The 21,898-nt window shown below is 46.0% G+C and overlaps 1 protein-coding gene across 4 annotated transcripts in view; it reads left to right on the top strand.

Moving 5' to 3' along the window:
- GPR132 (G protein-coupled receptor 132) overlaps positions 1-21,898 on the top strand; it is an 87,591-nt gene that overhangs the window by 51,464 nt on the left and 14,229 nt on the right. Inside the window, exon 2 of one of the 4 annotated variants that reach the window (XM_035900405.1) lies at positions 17,718-17,848. The exons of the other annotated variants lie outside the window; for them this stretch is intronic. The gene's annotated coding sequence lies outside the window, so the exon portion shown is untranslated. The remainder of the gene's footprint in view (positions 1-17,717; positions 17,849-21,898) is intronic. 4 annotated transcript variants of the gene reach the window in all.

Raw genomic sequence — 21,898 nt, 5'->3', positions numbered from 1 at the left:
TGACTCCCAGCAGAGCAATAACGTTACTGGCAGGGAGATGCTCTGTGCATGACTTGAACCTTTGCATTTAGGAACCAAGAATCCATCTGTAAGGCCAGTATATTTTAGGGCACCAGGGCTGAAATTTAAAAAAAAAAAATCTCTAAGGGTGTCACACATCTGAATCTCGGTCTCCTTGGATGTTGAAGGCCTAAACGCACTTGGGTCTCTCCATCTCCGAGCTGTACACCCACAGCGGTAATCTGAAACTGTGGATGTTTGTATCCAGGTCAGGGAAACGGCGTAAGAGCTCATTTGCCTGACTCACCAACTTCCTTGCCAAGTGAGCATGAAATTTTCATGACGCTGCAGAGTAGCTCATCCACAGCCTCCTAAATGTCGCCGCTCCAGAGATTTTATACCCAGGGAGCACCCTGAATAATTTATTTGCTTTTGGGATGCAGGATTATTTATTTATTTATTCATTTGTGGTGGTGGTCATGCTGGTGTTTTAGGAAAAACATATCAACTGATTTGGGAAAAATTAAATCTCTATAAAATCTTGGGTGGGACAAGACCACCTACCAGCTCCGTATAGAAAAACCTAGGACAAACCATGGGAAGAAGTGCATGGTTGAGATTTTAAGCTCATCCCTAGACCAGGGGAACCGTCTCCAGTCTTGGAGATGGAGTCCCCACCAGTCCACATTTTTAATATGACCAGTGTCAATCACCCAGATGAAGCTACTGTTCTCCAGGGATGCTGAACATTTGTCCAAAATCCTTTTAATGGCAGCTGAAAGTGGCCTGCTAGAATCATTCGCAGCTTTGTGGGTGTTTTTTGTGTCCATTACGTTTTGGTGTTCTCCAAAACAGTAATGAAAAAAGTGAATGGCCCAAGCGGTGAGTTTGAGTGTTATCCATCATTTTCAAAGAACCTGGGGAGAATGACAAATGGCCTTAAAGTCTAAATGTTGGCAGGGCTCTTCCCAACTTTTTTTCTCATCATTGACTCAAGTGACAGCCACAGAGGCACATGAAACCTTTCTCTGTATCCCACTTTTGCGATCTAATGCTGACAAGGGCCTCCCTGGCTTTGCCCGTTGTACCCACAGTGTCCCAGACATTTTCCCTGCCAAGACTGAGCACTTTCCAAGACCGGGTCATCCAGCCAGGTATAGCCAAGAGAAGCTATAGCTGTGGGGAGCAGAGCAGGGGGACAGACCAATGCCTCGGTGAGAACAGAGAGTTGTTCCCCATGCCCTGAGGATGACATCCCTTCTGCAGTATTTGTAGAGTCAGCCTGGGACATTCCTGAAACCTCTGGTTTGAGAGGTTCAGACAAAAAGCATCTATCAGTTAGAGGTACAAGATGCTTCAAAGCCACGTTACAAGCTGGGTCTTGCTTTTAACACTCCACAGGGCCCAGACTGGGTTGCTTTATTATTCAAACGCACTATATCTTAGTCATGTTATTTTTTCAACATGGAAACAGCTACATTCCTTCTACGAGCAAAGAGGTTGGATGTGCAGCCTGCACAGCCGAGGCATGTCTGAATTTGCCTCTTAAACTCTTTGATAATTTTCTCTACCCCTGAGTAACTCAAATAGTTTTACAATGAGTGACCCGGGGCGGGGGGGGGGGGGGGAGGGGGGAAAGCAGCTATCCCTGACTGCATAAGCTCTGAAAGGTTCCCTTCAGATCACTAAATCATGACCACTTTTACTGCACCACCTCTGAGTCCTCTGCATGGAAGTGTGTGAGCTCCCTTTAGTCATGCAAGGACGAGAAGATCTCTGCACGTGCAGCAGGCGTTCGAGGATATTTATCGAGGCAGCCAGCCTAACACAACACAGGCAAAATGTAAATGAGCACTGTCTAAGCGCTCACACACCGAGAGCGTGCATGGGCTCCTCTCTGCCGCCGCAGGGTCTCTTTAATAAATAGCCAAGCAGAAAATTAAAACCAGCTTGGTGTCAGCAGCAGGTAGCCCTGGCGAGCTGCTCCTGGCCCAGTGTGAGGCATCCTACCCAGTGGCTTCCCAGGCAAAGTCGTGCTCCTCCGCCGGTGGGGGTCCAGGCTCTGTCCTTCGGGTACATGGAACCAAATATGTGCTGGCAAGGAAAGAGGGCACCTACATGTGAGAGGGGCTGCGGACATTATCCATGGGCAGTGGAGAAGTAAAGTAGCAAAGCGGTAAAGAAGTAAAGTGAATTTTTTACTTTTAAGAATTAAAAATTGCCTTTCCCATCAAAAATAAGGCTGCATTCAGACCAGCTCTCATGTAGCCTTTTGGACCTGGACTTGTGACCCTGGTGGGGTGGCCAGTTGGTGACAGCCCTGGCTGTAGCAGTTGTGATGGTTGTCCAACCATCCAGGAGGTCCTGCCTGGGGACAGACAAGCAGACAGACAGACAGGCAACCCAATTCTCCTCTGACACGTGCTTTCCTGGTAACTCTATTTCCCAGTCAGACAGTCAGAGAGGAGCTAGAAAGCTTCATTTGCATTTTGACACCTTCCCCTAAAAAAAACAAATACAAAACAGTTTTGGTGCATGCAGAGAGAGGAGTTTCAGCACAGCCTCAGGAAATTTTCTGAGTCAGTGGGAAGGCACCGCGGTGCCACCAGCCGAAGGGATGGAGGGAAACCCCCGCAATGCTCTCGGCCATCACTAGATGCCCTCCTTGCTTGCTCCTGGGGTTCTCTCCGGTCCCTTTCCCCATTTGGGACAGTTGTTCTCAGCTCTCTTGTAGCCAGGTCTCAATTCAGGAAACAGGTGGCTTCGTGCTTCACCTCTCAGGACAACGGATACCGCCTGCTTATCTGCCCACTCTCTTCTCCTGAGCTTCTCCTTACTGCTTTCATCTCCAAGGAGAAGCTAACAAACCTGGTGGTGGGTACAGCTGACTCCATTCCATCCTGGTGAACTGTCAGCCCTGTCTGCTCCAAGAGCTGGACTTTAATCCCTTGGTGTGTGACCCACAAGTCATCTCTGCGGGCTTTGCCAGTGAAGGCATCACCACCATTTGCCGGTTCCTCCCTTGGCAAACTTGTCCCTATTCCTTATCACAGTAGCCATTTTTCTGAGAAGGATGTTTTCATCTGTATTGTTAGTCTGACCTCTCTGTAACTGTGAACTCTTACACATCCCACCACCAGCTCAAAGACTGCTCCTCCTACAATAAATCTTTCTTTTAGACCCATTCCCATTCCTACTAACTCCCTCCTTCACTTCCATGCCAGATTCACTCTCCTTTTCTTCTCCTGTCTTATTCTCTCCCCACAGTCAGATTCGACAACTTTTGCCTTCGTACAGCATGACCAGACTCTGGGGTTTTTCTCACCTTGCTCACAGCAAAATCTCCTCCCCACACCTTCCTCACCATCCCCCACCTCCAGTAGCACAAATTCCTCTCCCCTGACTTCCTATCCAAAATCCCACCACCACAGAAACCACCTTGCCCTCCCTGCAGCAACCTACTCTTCCTATTTTTTCATTTTGTGCCTAGACTGACTGTAATGCCTTCAAGCCTTGTCCTGACTTTCTAGACCTGACACAGTGATGACTCTTTTCCATCCTTACGTTCCTTACTGCTCTCAGGAGGCTCCATCCAACCTTCTTCACACTACTTGATGCAGCATCCATGCTGTGGGTCATGGCATCGTAACAGCTATCTATCTACCTCTGTAGCCTTTATGCAGAAGATGCCTTCCTTTGGCTCAAGATTTCTGTTATGTTCCTCCAGTAGCCAGGTCATCCCCTCCACCTGGGCAAGTCCTGGGTGGACTTGGCCACCTTGCTATAGGGTGAGAGCTGGGAGCCAGGAGCTGGGACTGTGCTGCTGGGCACCGTGTTGCCCCGCCACGTACTGCAGCAGCTCCCAAAGTGGGAGGCTGCCTGGCTCGTGATGTGTTTCTCACTTTCTCAAATACACACTCACTTGCTATTACCGTCTCACGCTCTCTTCCCTTCCTCCTTCCTGAAAGACACTCCCACCACAACGGCTTGTCTCACAAGCACCTTCCCTTGATCCAGATATTATAAACGATGTTTTGTTTTTTATTACTGTAACAGTGGTTTAGAGTTGGTCTCGCTTGCTGATATTCACGTGAATAGCGACAGATCAGCAAAACTGATCTTGAAACCTCCTAAAACAAAATATTTTCTCATGAGCATTCAGGTCATTCTTGTGTTCGTGCAGCTAGAGCTGATATGAAATAATCGCATGAACACAAAAAGGAAGGTTTGTATTTGACTGACATTCTGACATATCATGGCAAAACACAACAACCTGCGGAATAAGCTGTAGGTGGCCAGCACAACAGGCGGGAGGCAACCACATTTGCTTTTGCTTGTCTCCTGTTCTTGAGGAAGAGGGGTGACAGCAGGGACAGAAAAGAAATTACTTTTACATGCAGGTTCCACATATTCTTACAGGGTACCATACAGGGCTGGTTAGACTGGCCACACTAAAGACAGTGCTGAGAAAGTGAGTGTCAGGCAACTCCACATGCAGACAACTCAGCAAGACTGAATGAGAAAAAATGAGAACTTGTAGTCATTTATACTGGTGTCAGAAATGTCAGTAACAAATGAGAAGAACTGAAAGTTATGTTACTTGTGAAGGAACTTGACGTAACTGATGCCACAGAAGCCTGGTGAGATGACTTTCCTGATTACTGTAATAAAACTGTTGATTAGGAAGAGCAGACTGGGGGTAGTTCTCGATATCATCACTATCAGTTTGTGAGTTGCTAAGTCAGATTTACAAGATGCTGAACAGAAGAGGAAGAATATCTGCAGAATGATCTGCTACAGACCATCAAACAAAGTCAGAAAGTCAAAAAGCAGAATAAGCTGTTCCTTAAAGCCATTGTTCATTAAACCCTCAGCCAATTCGTGGAAACAAAAGTTCTGTATGCATGGAGGACTTCAGAGTGGGAGATGTATGCTAGAGATGTATGCAGGCAATAGAAAAAATAGCATTTAGGTGATACAGGTGATTCTCTAACCCAGCAGGTACTGCACCCAAGGTGAAAGCATTCATCACGACATACAATGGCAAACTAATTGCTGGGCAGAAAGTTTGTTGCCCTCTGAAGACCAGCCATCATGGTTGTGGCCTGGTTATTTGTAGTGTTGACTGCCCTAAACACTCGGCATTAAAAGGGCAAGTTCTCTAACTCAAGGAAAGTTACAATCCAGATTCACTGGTAGAAAAAAAATGCAGGCAGAAAAGTCTGAATGAAGAAGTCCTTTAAGGGTTTATTATATGGTCAAAAAGTCAGGATTTCAAAGTCAAGAGTGCAAACAGATCATGCTAAAAATCTCACTCTGCTTCAGTGACAAAGTGAAGGAATCAGTGTGAAATAGAAAAGCAATCTATCCCAGATGTGAAAGGGGGAAACAGCTGCCAATTAATATAAAAGTTAATAAGAAGTTAGTAAGTGTGAGAAATGAGTAAGTGAAATTAGAACATCTGGAAGCATCTCAGAACAGAGCAAAGAAACTATTTTAACATCTACCAAGAACAAAAGTAGCTTAACAATAGTTCAGGAGTATCACTAGAGACAGGTAGTAAGATTAACAGTAATGTAAAAAAGGAGTGTACTTAACATTTGTCTGTATTCAGAAAGCAGTCAGATCGTGTACATGTATAACATGGGGCTGCTGATGGACTTTTTTGCTCAGTAATATCAAGAGGATGATAAACAAGGTCTACTAGGGAAAAAACTACTTAAAATGAGCACTCTGGCTAATTAGCGTTCTTGAAAGAGGTGACACGATCTCTCTCACGCTGCCATTTGAAGCAGTGCTCATAGCGTATCGATACTCCCAGAGGGTACAGAGGATGAACTGGGTAAGTACAGTCAAAGAGAGGTGACAGATGCAAACAACTGTGAGCTAAGGGTGGGAGCGCAGCAAATGCTAATGAACTTCTTTCAAAGAACAACAAGACGTATTTGCCAAACTGAGTTCCAGCTTTTATGAGTCTGGTCCAGACGTGATGGATTCAGAGTTTTCCAAGGCATTGGATGCTGTACCAGGAAACAAAACCATGTCCTGTAAAACACTAAAAGTTATCCCATAACTGATGGGAGAGCTGGGGAAGTGAGAGATTTCAAATGCAAATGAACAGTCACAGCATGGGCTTCCAGTACAGCACTGTAACATAAGGAAACAGAGCACCTGTGAGTGTGTATGCAGTGTTACATGTAGGCAGAGATGTAGAGTAATGATTTTATCTTTGCACGTTCATGCACAGCACTAGAAAGATCAATTCTGAAGTAGAACCTGATCTGCAGACTCATGGAGTCAGGAAGAGGCTGCGGGGGAAGGATACCGTGTGCTGCCCCTGTTACGCAGCTTTTCCCCAGGGACTGCATTTAGCCACCTCTGGAGACTGGATCTTGAGCTGGACAGACCTTTGCTGCCCCAGCAAAGCCACTCTTATTGTCTTATGTTGTCCACGCACTTCCCATGCGTGCATTCTTCAAAGCAATCTGAAAAAAAGGGCACCATGAACTACCTGTGACCTGCAGCTCCAAGACCAGAGCAAACACCATCCTATGTGAGGTTCAGGGCTCACTCTGCTCTTCAGCGTTTTATTGGCTCTAGTCCTTATTCATTACATTAAATCACTTAGTCTTCTGTGACCGTGTGCAGGCTAATTGCACAAACATTTGCACAAAAAAACGACTTGTTTCTTGAGTTCCTAGCTATCACCGCAGCCTTTTATCCTTCCCAGCACAGGTCTGGCCATGAGCATGACCTTTGGCAGGGTGCATGGGCAGCAGTTGTGTTTTGGGCCCAGCTGTCAGGACTATTTCTCCGTTTGATGGATTACAGCTGTCTGTTAAAAGACAAAAATAGCCCTGGCACCAGGGACCAGGACTTCCTTCTGAGAGCCGAGTTCCCCAGCTGCCAGGCCAGTTCCCCAATCGCTTTCCTTCTGAAACATAAATGTATTTTCCATATACTTGGCCTGCTTTTGGTGAGAGAGGTACAGGCCTCACCCTCTTCCACCCCTTCTCTCTTCATCACATCTTTTCTCCAGAACAACCAAGATCCTCATAGGAGCCAACAGGCACAGACTGGTGCCCACCACCAGCTGGGGAGTCAAGGACTACAGCTGCCGGATTGCCATATCCTAAAGAAAAAGATAACAACAGGATTTAAAAAGTAAATCCCAAGTGTGTCAGCATTTTCTGGAAGGACCTGTTGATGTGAGGTGGTTTTGCAGATCTGCTGTACTGAGACTCCTGATTTCACCACATTTTTGAATCCACACCAAGATTAGGTGCTTCGCTGCTCAGCACTGGGCACATGGGAGGACTCAGCTGCAGGTATCTAGGGATTAGAGATGATAAAAAGCATGATTTCTAAGGAGAGAAATGGATTGTGGGTTAGGTGTGGGCTAGACAGAAAGGGGGGGCTCATGTTAAGTGTCTGTTGTTCTACTAAGAATGGCTTCTGGGAGTTACGCCTTTTTTTGTACCCTGGATTTACATGGAAGATAACACCAGCAACTAAAGACTGCTTTCCTTTAGGTGAGAAGGTTGAACTAGACATGTTCCTTGTGTATAAAACACATGTACTCCTCATATATAAATGATGCTCTGGCTTCTGCTGAGTCCAGACACACTGAGCCTGGAAGAAAGGAGCCAGTTTTCAGCAGTGCTCTTTGATAGCTGGGACAAAATACCATGGGAAGTGACCAAACACAGCTTGAGGACTGGTGGGGTCTCTGTTCTTTGCATCTCCAGAGCCAGGCTGCGCATCTCTGCAGGAGATGCTTTAAGCCAGTGTGTCCTCTTCAGACTCAACGCAGAGCAAAGGGTGCAACAGGGGTGAGACTCAGAGCCAGACTCAGCAACCGAACACCAATGCCGGCAGAAACCTCCCCAGCCAAGGACCTGGCCTGCTTTTGTGCATGCTGGAAATCTAGGGGAGGTTTGGGGAGAAGGGGATTGTTCGGGCTGGTATTTCTTTTGAACCCTATAATAACAGCACCCATGTCTAGCTGCGCATGCACTTAAAAGAGCTGGGATTCCCCCTTCTGACAGAAGTTACATAGCAGTCACGCTTTCTTTAATCTCCATCAAACTATAATCTCAACATACCACCTACACAGGCAGATGAAAAAGCACCAGTAAAAGGGAACTGTTGTTTTGTTTTTTCCTTCTCAGAAAAAAACCAAAGCTCAGAAGAAAAGCTCAGAGTCCGGCTTTGTATGTACTAACTCCTCCTTTCCATCTGGAAATTCCCCGTAGCTACACCATAAACAAACTCCCCTCAAATATGCTAAAGTAAAGTGAACTGAAATTCAGTAGCAGACATGGAAGTAGGGACTATCTGTAATCTGGTAGTTACCATAAAAAGACCAAGAGCGGGTAGGATCTTTTTCTTCATTTTAGACTATTTTGAATTTCTTATTCACCTTATAAAGTACATTGCATTTGAAGACAGCTTTTCATTCGATTTTGTGATTGAGCTTGAAAAGGTTTTAACTACAAGAGTTTGCTTATCTTCATTCCCAAATAATGGATTAGACTGTGAAGACTGAATACCACCACGCTGCTAGCACTTTTCAAAAGGAATTTGTCATCATAAGATGCTTATTCCTTGTTTTGCTGTCCTACCACTGCTGCTTCCAGCAATACCCCCTCTAACAGGGAGATAAAAGATGGTATCCTAACAGAAAACATTGCTGCTGGGAATAGGTGTGCAAATTCTAGATCACCATGACACACTCATCGTTCACTACAACAAACCGCTACAGGGGAACACCAAGTGCCCTTTTTATAAATATGCCAGCCTTTATTCTCTCCTGTTTCTATGCCTTTAGATTGCTAAGAAGCTTTCTAGGGAAACAGGCCTGGTGTCCACTGTGTCCATTTTATTATTTATTTTTTTAAATAAAATTTGAAAGCAACAAAATGAGGTGACACATCCCTGGCTGTTATTCCACCAACCAGCAGACAGAAGCAAAGCATTTTTTAAATTGTACTGCCATGCACTAATAGGAACAGCCACTGGGAGCCTGTTGCTGTTCTGCTAGAGATCCACTTACTAAAGTGTTCCCAGATCTAGCTCCATAGCCCTGGTCCAGTAATAAGGCCTCAATTCGTAAAGAATTTTAAGCACATGCTTCAGACTGATATAAGCTGCAGTTCTGCAGGCAGCTGAGCCAACATAGCAATTTGCTGCCAGCTGCCTCTGTACCATCTCTGGCATTTGTCAGAGCCTTGGCTGGGCCAATTCTAAATCCACTGAAATGGCAGAAAACTACCCTGTTGTTTATTTTGGAAGAGAGCTGGACCTTCCCCTTTGGAGAGAGGTGGACTGGGATATTGGCTTACCCTGCCTCCTGGAGCTGTGCCCTCATGCAGTGATTTAGATGCTGTGTTAAATTGCAGCTTACAGCATTCTGGTGTCCCTTCCTGCTGGTTTTGTGCAGTTCTTATAAGAAAGGGGGCCTGGTCCACACAGCAGGGTGTTAACTACAACAGTGCAAATGAAAAATATTGCAGTATGGACTCAGTAGAAACTGCAGGCCTAGGTGGCTCTTTCGGGAGGTCTGCTGAGGAGCAGACTGAGAGCACAAGCGGCTGTTTTCATACAAAGCAGAATGTATGAAGCATGAATCACCTGAGGTGGGTACCAGGAGGCTGATGACCATCACTTCTGCTGTGGCTGCTGCTTTCCTGGTCTTCTTTAGAGTCCTGAGCAAAGGGACTGCCTGGCTGTAGTAATGCAATGAGAGATTTCTCCATGGCGCCCAAAAACATCCTTAGTGAATCAGTGGCTGCTCCTACAGCTACCTACACATACTCATGTTCATTTGTCCACAGAAGAAATGAACTTGTATATCACAGGCCAGAGCCCTCACCAACATGTAGGCATCTAAAGCATCTTAAAACCAAGTAGAGCAAAGACACTACATCTTTTCTGGACCATCTTGTTTCTTCTTCTGTCCCCACAGCACTTTCCTCCTCCTCCCAAAAGCATTGGGATGTCACCTGAGGTGATAGGAGAAGAAAGAGCCATTGTAGCATAATGAAAGTCAGGCTTGTGTTAGTGTTTTCTTGGGTATCTGGCACTTGGGAGCCTAACACAAGACATGCTTTATTTTGGCCCATGTATCTGGTGCATGTATTCCATAAGCTGCAGCTCCGGGATGCAGCTGGACTGCAATTTGCCTTTCTCCTGCCAGACTGGGTTCTGTTTGCCTGGGATCTGAGCAGTGATGTTGGCACAGCAGACCATGGAGCTTTTGCCCAGTCAGGTCGGCAGGAGTCTTGGCATTTAGTTCCGCAGAACTCTGTGGATTTCATGCGTGTTCATTAAACATAGATATCTATATTTTCTGTAATTTGCAATAATTCTTGGGTCTCATACAGTATCTTTTTGCCACTTCATCTCAAAATATCTTCAAAGGAAGTCACAGCTGTCTTTTTAAATGGAGAAAAATAAGACTCAGACAGAGATGAGATTAATGAAAAGAGCCCACAAGCTCAGTCTAGAACTGAGACGCATCTGTTTCCTTCCCATTATTTGGCCACATACGCTACTAAAGCTGGTGGAGAATTAGCAGATATTTGCATTTCTTAAAATGTTGAAGCCTGCAGGTTTGCCTGCACTGAATTTTCATGCAAAAACACCCCACGTCTGGGTAACCTGGAGTATACAGAGCTTTGTGGTGTCAAGGTCCACCTGCTTCCACTCTGCAAACTCACTCTAGAGAAGCTCACTCAGGTATCACTCTCACACACCACAGACTGCCGGGCAGACAGCCTGCCCAGCTCCAGCCTCACCAGTTAAAATATGCCTGGACTACACCAGTACCAGGTGGAGCCACACCATTTATCTTTCCATCGGTAGCTTTATTTACAAAATGACCCAAGCTGCTGTAGTGTCAGGAGAAAAGATGATGGCAGGGACGTCTTTTAATGTTAAAGAATCTTTCCAATTAATAGGGTTGCTTCAGAAATACGTTTTCAGAAAATACACTCCCAGCACCAAGTAGGGCTGGAAATAGCGTTTGGAAAAGGAGGCTGTAAATTCATTGTTTAAGTGAATGGACACTGCTGAACACAAGACAAAATCCCAGGACCAATTTATAGGAAGTTCTACTTATACTGAGAAAATTGTGCCAGAGCTCAGAAGTCAGGGTTTTCAAGGGTGATTTCCAGTAGATTTTTCTGTTGTCTGTTCCATCTTTATGATGGAGTAAGAGGATCTGAAAAACTGGTGGGAAAGGATGGGAAAAAAACTTCGAATTTTTCCCCTCGGTGTGTATATATACCTAGACAACTCAAAGAAGACCATACTTACTTTTTCAGACTGTACCAGGGAATTTATTGGAGAAAAAGTGAAGCGAATATCTCAAGATATGTGCCGCATTAAATCTCTCGCTTTAATTGAAGTCTCAAGGTCATGTCTTCATCAGGCACTTTCCTTTCTCCAGAACATTAAGTTGCTCATGACAATACAGCAGCAGAGACTGGAAGGGCCTTTCACATATACTAGCATCCCTCAAAACTTAGAGAAGATGCCTCAAGAGAGGGATCGAGGGCAACGATCTAACTTTGCAGGAGGTGGTGTCATGGCCTGGCCACTGCAGAGGTATCATCACCCGGGTCATCACCCATGCGTGAGCCTCAGTTTCCCCACTGGAGGCCAGTGAAACAAAGAAAGCAGAGCAAAATGAAGGAACAAGTAATTGTAAAGAGCCTGTGCAACTCTGTGAGCTTCCCCACTGAGGTGGAGTCGGGCAGATCACAAAACATCTGGCAAAGGCTCAAAAAAAATCAGTTGCACAGAGCGATTCTCCCTGATGCTCTTATGGAGCTACATGCTGCTGGCAGGAGCTGTTTCTCCCATGGCTTGCTAAGGCTCACGTCATGCGGGGGGGGTCATTTCACAAGGAAGTCACGCAGACCTCTCAGGTCTTCTTGCAAAAGGGGCTTTTGAGAAAGTCTGAGAAATCGAGCATGGGGAGGGACAACTCTGCCATCCTATGCCTGCTCTGCAACCACTTCTCCATCACACAGAGGTGTTGAAGTTCAGAGCAGTGGCACAGGGACTGATTTGCTTGAGGTAAGGGCTAGCATGCCCAGGGTGATTCCAGCTCTATACAAGAGGGAATTCCCAGTGTAGGAGAATCCCAAGATGTTGCCCATCTTTTTAGATAAATACAGACATTTCCTGTTGAATCAAAGGAATCACATCCTCAGTGTTTGTGTGCAATCGTAGACCTCCACAACACATTGTGCTCAGGAGAAAAACCCAGGACATTAAGTCCTGTCCCCAGTGAAATCTGCCAACCTGTTTTGTTGTCCTGTTGTCTTTTTCCTCCCACTCCTCCTCCGTCCCATTTCCTTTTCCTGTGATGCTTACATGGCAGCTCCCGTACATGCAAATCAGTAAATCAAACCATTTACAGACTATAATTTTCAATGTTATCTCTGCTCTGCAAAATGTTTCCTGCTTTCCTGTCTACAGCATTTCTCTAAGGTGCCCCTCAGCACTGAAGTCCCAGCGCAGACGTGTTGGGGGTAACCCACAGGCGCCTGCCAGTTCAGTGGCAGTTTCCCCTAGCAGGGCACAAGCTTCCTAAAGCCACTCACCCTCCGAGGGCTTGGAGCAGCTCTCCAAGGCGGACTGCCAGGGTCTTTGCCGTGTAGAGCTGGCAGCAAGGCTCCCTGGCCATACTAGGAGGAGCTGATGCAATATGAACACCATAGCCCTTTGAAATTCTGCCACATCGGCTTGGTCAAGCCTACCTGCAGAGCAAACTGTTGGAGGCTAAGGTGGAAACAACAGGAGTGAAAAAAATTTTGGATATATGGCAGAGGTGTTTGAGTGGGATTTGGTTGATCCAAACCCCAGGTTTGTCCAAGGCACTTACACTGGGTATGCCAATTCCCTGTCCTTCGGCCATTCACTTCACTGGGGATTTTGAATGAGAAAACAAATTTTATGATTTTGTTTCTGTGGTTGACACAGTTTTTGTATTAACCTGAGACATAATAACCAAAACCAAAAGAACCATGCAGCAGCACAGAGCTCTGGGCAGCCACATTAAAAAGTCGTACCTCCTCAGCGAATCATCCCCTTAATGCATACGGAAATACTGCAGTTTCATCAGCTTTTGGCTCTTTCACGGAAGCCTTCCAAGTTAAAAACAAAGTGAGGCTTGAAATTACAGCCCTGTGTGTAGAAGGTGCAAAACCAGCTTCAATTTCCGTGTATTTGCATCACAGGTTAAATGTGGTTGCTCAGGAATTAGATCATGCTATAGATCTGCAATCGGTTCTTCCCACTGAGTTTGCTAAGGTTAAACCAACTTCAGGTGTTGGCCCACCACTGCTGCTGCTTTGAGTTTCTAAAAACAATCAGAAATGTGTGTTCTTTGAGCCAGACCCTTTTCCTCCCCCATGCACTAACAACCGTAACCTTTTTGACCCTGTGGGTTCTATAGTTTCCTAGTATAACGAGGGCGTTTTATTAAAAAAAAAAAAAAAAAAGCCAGACATATCTGTCAAAAGGCCATGCGCGACCCGGGCTGCAAGCGCAGTGTGAGTGGCAGAGCCGAGCTGGCGGCGCAGTGCAGCACTCGGGGTGGCCAGGCAGTGATCAGCGTCTGCTATCTGATTCTTTTTATAGTTTTCGGTTGCCTTTTATTCCAGCAGTTTGAGCTGAACAAAAGAACAACATGGACAGGCTGGGATGTTTGAGGACATGCATGTTCAGAGATGGAGCTGGCTGTGGGTGAGTTGCTGGCAGCAGGCTCTCCCAAAGAGGCTGTTAGATATAACACAGCTGCATGCCCCACCTCATCCCAAGGACCCCAGCATAGAGACTGGCACCTCTTTACTCTTACCATACAGAAGACAAATCTGCTGTTGCCCCAGAGAAGTCAGCTGAGTCAAAGGTTTCTAAGATGCACCAGGTGACAACCAGCTGCACTACGCCAGGGAGCTCTTGCCAGGGTACTTATTAATCCCAGTGCATGAAGGGCTAGGACTGTCAAAAATGGTAGGGCTTTTCTCTTTGGGGTGAGAGACCTTTCCTTGATGAGGGCATGTTCAGTCACTGTGACGGTTTGACCTTGGCTGGACGCCAGTTGCCACCAAGCCACTCTATCACTCCCCTCATCAGCAGGGCAGGCGGGGAGAAAATGAGATGGAAAAGAAAAAAACCCAAAACTTGTGTGTCAAGATAAAGGCAGTTTAATAAAAGCAAAAGCAAAGGCTGTGCACGATATCAAAAGGAAAACAAAGATTTTATTCTCTACTTCCCATTAGGAGGTGATGTCCAGCCAATTCCCAGGAAGCAGGGCTTCCGTACCTGTAGCCGTTGCTCTGGAAGACCAAACGTTGTAAAATGCCCCCCTTTCCTCCTCCTTTTCCCTTTGGTCACTTTGGGTCAGGTGTCTTGGCTACGTCCCCTCCTAAGATCTTGACCACACCCAGCCAACTGGGGGTGAGGGGGGGTGGGAATACTGGAGATGCAGCCTTGATGCTGTGCGAGCACTGCTCAGCAGTAGCCAAAACCCTGGTGTGTTATCAACACTTTTCTAGATATGAGTAGAAAGCACAGCGCTATGAGGGCTGCTATTGGGAAAAATAACTCCATCTCAGCCCAACCCAATAGGGTCATGTATTTCACTTAACGGATTTTCACCCGTGAGGCACACAGTACATCACTGTACCAGTGAAAACTGAGGACGATGAAATTTCTACACGCTGTTCACAAAAATGGGCAAATCAAAAGCAGGAGGACTTTCAAGCGCAGATGTGAGATGCAGGCATTTATCCAGCTTGACAAACCAGAAGGAATCTGACCGTGTCATCCCACCCTAGGGTAGCACAGCATGCATCATGTGTAGAAAAGCCGGTGCATCAAAAATCTCAGCAGCTGACACCTCGGCATTTCATTTCCAGCAGCAGAACAGGGAGGTTTCTGCATTCCCCACAGACTGCGTGCTATGAATTGGACATGCACGGGAAGCCAGAAAGCCATGTCAGCTCTGTGCTGGGCCACTCTGTGGGCCTGATGGCCAGGGTGGAGCAGAGCTACACTGCATGTGCAAGGGGAAGACTCTGCAGGCAGGCAATTGCTGGGAGGAAGCTGAGCTTTGGTTTTAGCACAGAGCTCATCCCACACTATCTGGCTTGAGGGATCCAACCCCACAGCTGGTTTTTGTCCCTGTCCCAGATCAACAGCATCACGGCCACTGTCACAGATAAACCAAGTTTGAACCACAAGCTACCGAGAGTCTTTATTAGGCACAGCTGGTATATCATACCAGTGCAGGGGGACTGGTACAGTGCTTGGCCAGAGGAGCACAGAGCTGAGCAGACTTCAGTCCTCAATGCTTCTTAGCCCCTGGCCATTGCTGTCCTAGAGAGGCTCTTGAGCACTTTTCTGCCTTGCTTTTATCATTTTTGCCATCCTGTACACGCTGTCTTCCCCAGACAGGTCTGCAGCTCAGCCCCCATTCAGTGTGCTGGCTGGTAACAAGAGCAGAGCCAGAGATTTGGCTTTTTCCTAACATGACCCATACTTCAGGGAGCTGTTTGCGTGTCCTCATTTTCCATGTTGCAAAATTTAAAGCTATATTCCATCCTTCTCCAAGAAAAACAAGCCTCAGTTGCTTACAAAAAAAAGATGCACAACTGTACAAAAGTTGTCATCCTGGGTAATCTTTTGTAGAGCTGTTATGTGAGTGTGACTCTGCCTTCATTCGCCTGTGGAAATAGGAGTGGCAGATGCTCTGAGGTTTCACAGGTTCTTCTTGGTCATGATCAGGGGAAGATAACGCTAACACAGAGCATTTATGGTGGAACAGAGAAACGCCAAATATCCTACCAGCTTTTCTCTTGATAGTTTCTAAATGAAAAAGGAGAGTGAAAAACTCAGTCTGAAAGTCTTCCAAAGACATAGGGCCCCATCAGTCTTCCACAGTTATTTGTGTTTACTGCACAAGCATTTTCTCTGTCATAGTGCTGTGAAAACCCCCCCAAAAGGTCTGTGTTATGCAGCAAGTGAGCTAAAACAAAGCTGGATGCTTTTCTCCTTTAGTCTTTGGACAGTCACTGTACCCCAGTAGGAAAATGATGAAGCCTGCAGAAAAGACATCTCGTATGGAGCGTAACTTGCTTAAACATGCTACCCTAAAGGCAACTATCCAAATAGCACCCCCACAATTAAAAGGTAGAAAGAAATAGGCTCAAAGTCCCCAATCTAAACTCACTGAGGCTCAAAGAAACATTTCCATTCACTTCAGTTGGATTTAGGCAGAGGCCAGAGCGTTTCTGCCTTCTGCTATGAATGGCTTTTCATCTGATCTTTTTTCTGCCTGGATATGACACCAGGACAATACAACCCAGGCCAAAATTTATATTGCTGTTCTGCTTGTACACTCTCTGCTGAATACGGACTTGAAACTTACTTGAGATGTTTGGTTTGTTTCTGCCACCCACGGCAGCACTAGCTCTGTTTTCATCTCCAGGCACAGAAGATCTTGTCAAAAGTTTTTGAAAGCGTCTTCCAACACGAAATCTTGTCAGCAGTCTTTTCCTTGCTAGAGCAATGATTGTGGGTGATGTTGATTGGGGCCATATTACTGAAGAAAGCATGAAGCAGCAGTGACTCTGAACAGCAATGTTTACCAGATCCAGCAAGATTTAAGGGCACACAGACCTGTTGCCTTCCATTTCTCTGTGGAGGACCACCCAATTTTCAATGTTTCACCATAAAATTTAGTTGGCAAATGCGTATGTGTCTCTGGATATCCTAAACCCTATATCAGTGTGTGCAAGTAAGCATCACAGAGAGCATAATCAGGCAGGTATTTGACTGCACAGTTGACTGCACCCAAATGGGAACTGTGATCTGGTACATCAAAAATACCACAGAGGAGCCCACTGGTCTGTACCAAGACTCCAGTTCTTCAAAATGGAGAGCACTCTCCTCTTTTCGGTCCACTTCTCTGAATGAAGAATGGTCACCTACACAGAGAAATCAGTTCTAGCCATCTCAGAAACGTTATTCCCATCCTTCTTCATGGCTTTCTTTGGGTTTGATGTCTATGCAGAGGAGGACAAAGATGAAATCATAGGTTTGGAACAGCGCACAGGCTGTGTCCAGCACTATGTCCAGCCAGGCTGAGCTGGTACAGACAGAAATTTCACCTGTTCTCCTCCGCAGATGGAGGCTACCACTGAGAACAGGCTGTTTCAGAAGGCTTTTTGAAACCTTTGACTTTACAGCAATTTTGCAGAAACCCTGATATCCTGAGTGCTCTGTTCTGTAGAAACGCTACAGTCTTCAGTGCCTGGGCTGCGCTTACACACAGACCCACCAGCACAATGCTCTTTATTCCATCTATCTTCCTGCTCATTCTGCATTTTCCTGTCCTGACCACTTGTTTTTCTGCCTTTCTGATTATCCTCTACTTACAGTAACTAGCAGACAGTTTCTTCTGCCTCTTCTCACTCTTTCAGTATATTTTCAGAAGCAGATCTTCCCCAAAGATATCCATAGATGTCTTTTTACAATGACTTTCTCAAGTCTTTTTACAATTACTTTCTCGAGCAATGACTGGATGAAGATTTTCAAGGCTGGGGTGTTCCAGCCACCCTCCTATCTATAAGTGTGTGCCTAACTACAAGTGACACACTTGGGGCGCCTGATGAAGTCATGAGCAATCTACTCTCTTTTAGGTCATGCCACTTATGACTGTACGTGGTATCATTAGGAACTTCCTGCTAATGCTTTCTGCAGAGCAGGCTGTGAGTACGGCACGAGTTGGAGCGCTTCACCGTCTCCTCTGCAAAAGCCAGAGAAAAACGAAGTAAGTGATTTCTGTCCTTGAGGCAAAGCATTACTTCTATTTAGCAGCATTTCATTTTGTTCTGCTTTGATTACTGCTTCTCCATGCTGTGCGCTTGTGCTTCAGAAATGCAGGCTCAGTTGATGTTTCACCGTAGTCTAAATCTCCTTGCGATATAACAGACATGAAGTGTTGTTGGGTCTGTATTAATTAGAGTTCACTGCAGCTGATGGAGTCTTTGCCTTCCTCACGAATTCCCTTTCCTATAAAAAACATATTTCTCTCTTACACAAAAATTTTAGTTCCAGTCGAGGACAGAAGATAATAGGATTGAAGGATTGGGGTGGAATGCAGGTTGCTGTGATGCTAGATTTAACTATCACTGCAGAGCATGAGGCATGAATACGGACTTGTATTAGAAACAGGAATGCTGGGCTTCCTTTAGTAGACCATAAGGAGAACTCACATCCAGCCTTTCCTCTCATCCTCACTCTGCTGGAAAAGCAAGACGGGCATTTTACTGTGATGTTTGCCTGCTGGTCTATAGTGGCTGATTGCCTACACCACATTTCTTATTTCTCTCCATCTTTTATTCGCACAGTACTGCTGATCTCTGCCACTCAGAAATGTGGAGACTGAGTTAAGATTATTTTTTTTTTGTGAAGTATTTTGGGAGTTGCCTTGTTTCTCTGAGACTTCAGAAACCTGGGACCATGCTGAATGCTCTCCTCAGCAGACCAAAGACCTTGCTTTTAAATGAAAGCTGATCCTCCTTGGCACTTAGCATTTAGCCGTTATTTTGTGTAGTCACTGCAGCTTTAAGGAGACCACAAGTCTTGTGATAAAGTCACAGGCTGGTAACACCTATCGTACCACACTGGCAGATGGGCAGAATGAATCAGTTTGGGTTCCTTTCTTTGAGAATTTACTACACCACATAAGACTTAGCAAAGGGTAAACATCCTACCAGAGCCGGGCTGACCTTTTGACTTGATCAGGCTGAATTGTTTCCTGAATCTAGGTTCTCATAGGGTCTTCTGGATCAGTTTTCTTCTCCCTGTTACCTCCCCCCTTTGTGTTTACGTTGCGATAGAAAGCACTACAGATTATAGCTACTAGCTTCTCTTGAAATTTTAACATGAAGTTTGCTACTCTGCCAAAGACCAAGGAGCGTGTGGGCTTTGTTTTCATGCTGCCCTTCCCATAATCCCATTTAGATCAGCTGCTGCCTCTAAACCAGCAGTTCCTTAACTTCCAGTAACTTCATTTTGGGAAGGGTGAAGAAGGAAAAAACCCACTTATTTGGCTCTTTAGTATTCAACGGGCAAGGCTGTTTTTCTTCTGAGGACTATCCCAAAGATGTGTTCACAGAACACTACATCTAAACAAATACTCACAGTTTGAATTGAGCACCCCCTCTGTACAGATTTCTGCCTGAAACTGCAGATGACTCAGGTTCAGCATTTCCCATGCCTCTTGGAGAGACGTTGATCTTGGAGCATCACTGTGATCACGCAAATAGAACGGCTGTCAAAATAGAAGTGCCCGAGGGCAGCTTTTCAACTACCACAGCTGCCCTGACAAAGCTCAGTCTCACTTCAGAGCTGAAACAGAAATTTCACAGCTTTGTGCAGAGCGATTTTGCCCTCCCTTTCTTTTTCTATAGATGAGGCTACAAAAGCACATCAGTCAGTGGCTCCCACACCAGAAAGCTCTGGAAGTGGGGGAGCGGAGAGCATGATTGCTGCAGGGACAAAGAGGGCCATGCCACTGCTCACGTTAGCAGTTGCGGTCCCCGTGCAAAAGGATCGTGGCTGGGGTGGCAGCTGCAGTAACTGCTGCACCAGGCGGCGGGAGGACAGGTTTCTGTGGCTGCTCTCCATGACTTAGTGTCTGTATGTCTGGCCCAAGCTCAGCACAAGCTCACATTTTGCTTGCCTTTTCTCAGTGCAAACCTATTGTGGTTTTGGTGTGCCATGGGGTGTCATTAGCAGTTCCATCTGAGGTTGTTTTTATCTCCTTTTGACCCTTTTTCCTTACGTGCACAGACGCAGCTGCCTGTCCAAAAGCATCTGGATATCTCCCCACTGCTCCTGGCTCCAGGGTTGCTGTGCATGCCTCATGCATGGAGCCAGGACAGGTCTGGCAGAGTTCAGCAAACCTTCTCATGTCCCTCTGCCACACGTTGTTGCCTCCTGAGTGGGGTGTGCCCCACTGTGTGAGAATCACTGCTTTAAACTGAACCCTTTGGGGGCCAGTGTATATAGAGGAATGCTATTTTTGCTTAGCCCTGCCTCCTATGCTGGGGCTGTAATCGAGCAGTGGAGGAGGAGGTAGTCAAGGATCCCACCAACCTGGCAGAAATCCCATCATCTTTACATCCCCTTTCTGTAGAGCACGTCAGGCTTGACAGAATCTGTCTCTCAGACTACCGCTACTTTGATCTTATCTGCCTTCATGAATCAAGTCTATTTTTAAAGCATGGTTTTTAGTGCAGATACATACTACCAAAAACATTTAAGGTTCAGACCTGGCTGCTGCTGTTGGTGGAGTTGCTGGTTGGTCCTCCAAGAACCAAATATTCTGCTGCGGACCTGAAATCCGTAAATGCCAAAGGTTCACTATTGAAAGCAAAGCGGAAAGTGAAGGGGGTTGTTATCACTGTGCAGCCGAGCAGGGCCTGACTGGAGTGGAAAGGTCTGAGAGAAGTGGGAAATTCAGAACAGGGTCTATCAGAAACCATGTATGATTTTGATATCCCTAAAGAAGGACACTTTGGGGAATATCTGGGAGCTGGGATTTTTACATTAGTGTCTTCCAGGAGAGGCTCTAAGAGTCCCTGCAAAGAATGAGATGCTCATTGTGGTAGATGTACAAAGAGCTAGAAGAGATCGCAGTGCAGATTTGAACAAGACACTACAGGAGATTTAGCAGATGTGAGTGGGCTTACACAGACATCAGAGACACGTGTAGGCGCAAAGAGGAATCTTTGAGTGTCACAGCTTTTGCTGGTGTAACTAATGTCTGAAAGGGAAAACCCTGCGGCCAGTATGTGAGGTCGCTAGCTATAGGAGGTGACCCAGATGGCAAAAAAGGAAAACAGTAGTTCTCCAATTAGTTGAGAGTGAATCATAGGACAAGAAGGAACAAAGAAATTCAGTTTCATGGTAAATGGAAAAGGAGGAAATATTGGTGTACGAGTTCAGAGCACTTGCAAATATCACTTTAGCTGCTCTGTTACAACGAGTATTGTTTCAAGTATAGAAGGCACTGTGGTTTTCACAAGGCTTTGCAAATCCCACCTGCTGAGACGCATTCACTTCAGACAAAAATAAAACCATTTTGAGGGTAAACTAGCTAGACTTCTCAGTGACAAGCAATCTGCCCATGAGTCCAAGTCTGGCAAGCCACAAAATTATTCTGGGTACCTTTTTGCTCTGTTTTTCCCCAGCAACCTCTCTAGGACTGTTGGTGGTACCAGCAGCACTGCAGCTCCCACACAGACCCACCAGGGCAGTGCCAAGGCCAGTAAGGCCCTCATGGGAGGGAGTTCATCTACTGCCCCAAGGTCAAAGCTCAACACCGTCTATGCATTTTCCTACTGCTGGCAGAGAGCGGCCATCCTGCCTGTCTCACTCTTTTCAGTACAGCTCAGCCACACTGACTGGAGCACTTCAGAGGGATGAAAGGGACAACCACATTGTGGGAACGTAGGAAAAACCTTTGATCCCTGTGACTGTTGCTATTGCAACGGAGGTGTCAGCACAGGAAGGGGGGAAGCTTGTTAATTTGGGAGTTTGATCAGGAGATATGTTTGTTTACAAATAAATATCCTCTGCAAGCGTCACTGCCTGGTGGCACTCCTGCCTGGACACTTGTCCCCTGAGCCAGCATCCTCTGGCTTCTGTGGGAACTTGAGCAACAACAGAGGTATGAGTTACCATTTGTGGATCTCCTGGGACAGCAGTAGTTTGAAAACCATGGACTGACTTGGGACAGAGGCAGGGAAAGCATCAGTGGTATGGTGAAAGGCAGGAATGAACCATGGCAATGCAGAGACCACATATAGGG

Source organism: Egretta garzetta, unplaced genomic scaffold (genome assembly GCF_000687185.1).
Source record: "Egretta garzetta isolate BGI_Z169 unplaced genomic scaffold, ASM68718v1 scaffold508, whole genome shotgun sequence".
Taxonomy (NCBI): Eukaryota; Metazoa; Chordata; class Aves; order Pelecaniformes; family Ardeidae; genus Egretta; species Egretta garzetta.
This window is presented reverse-complemented; position numbering and strand designations above follow the sequence as displayed.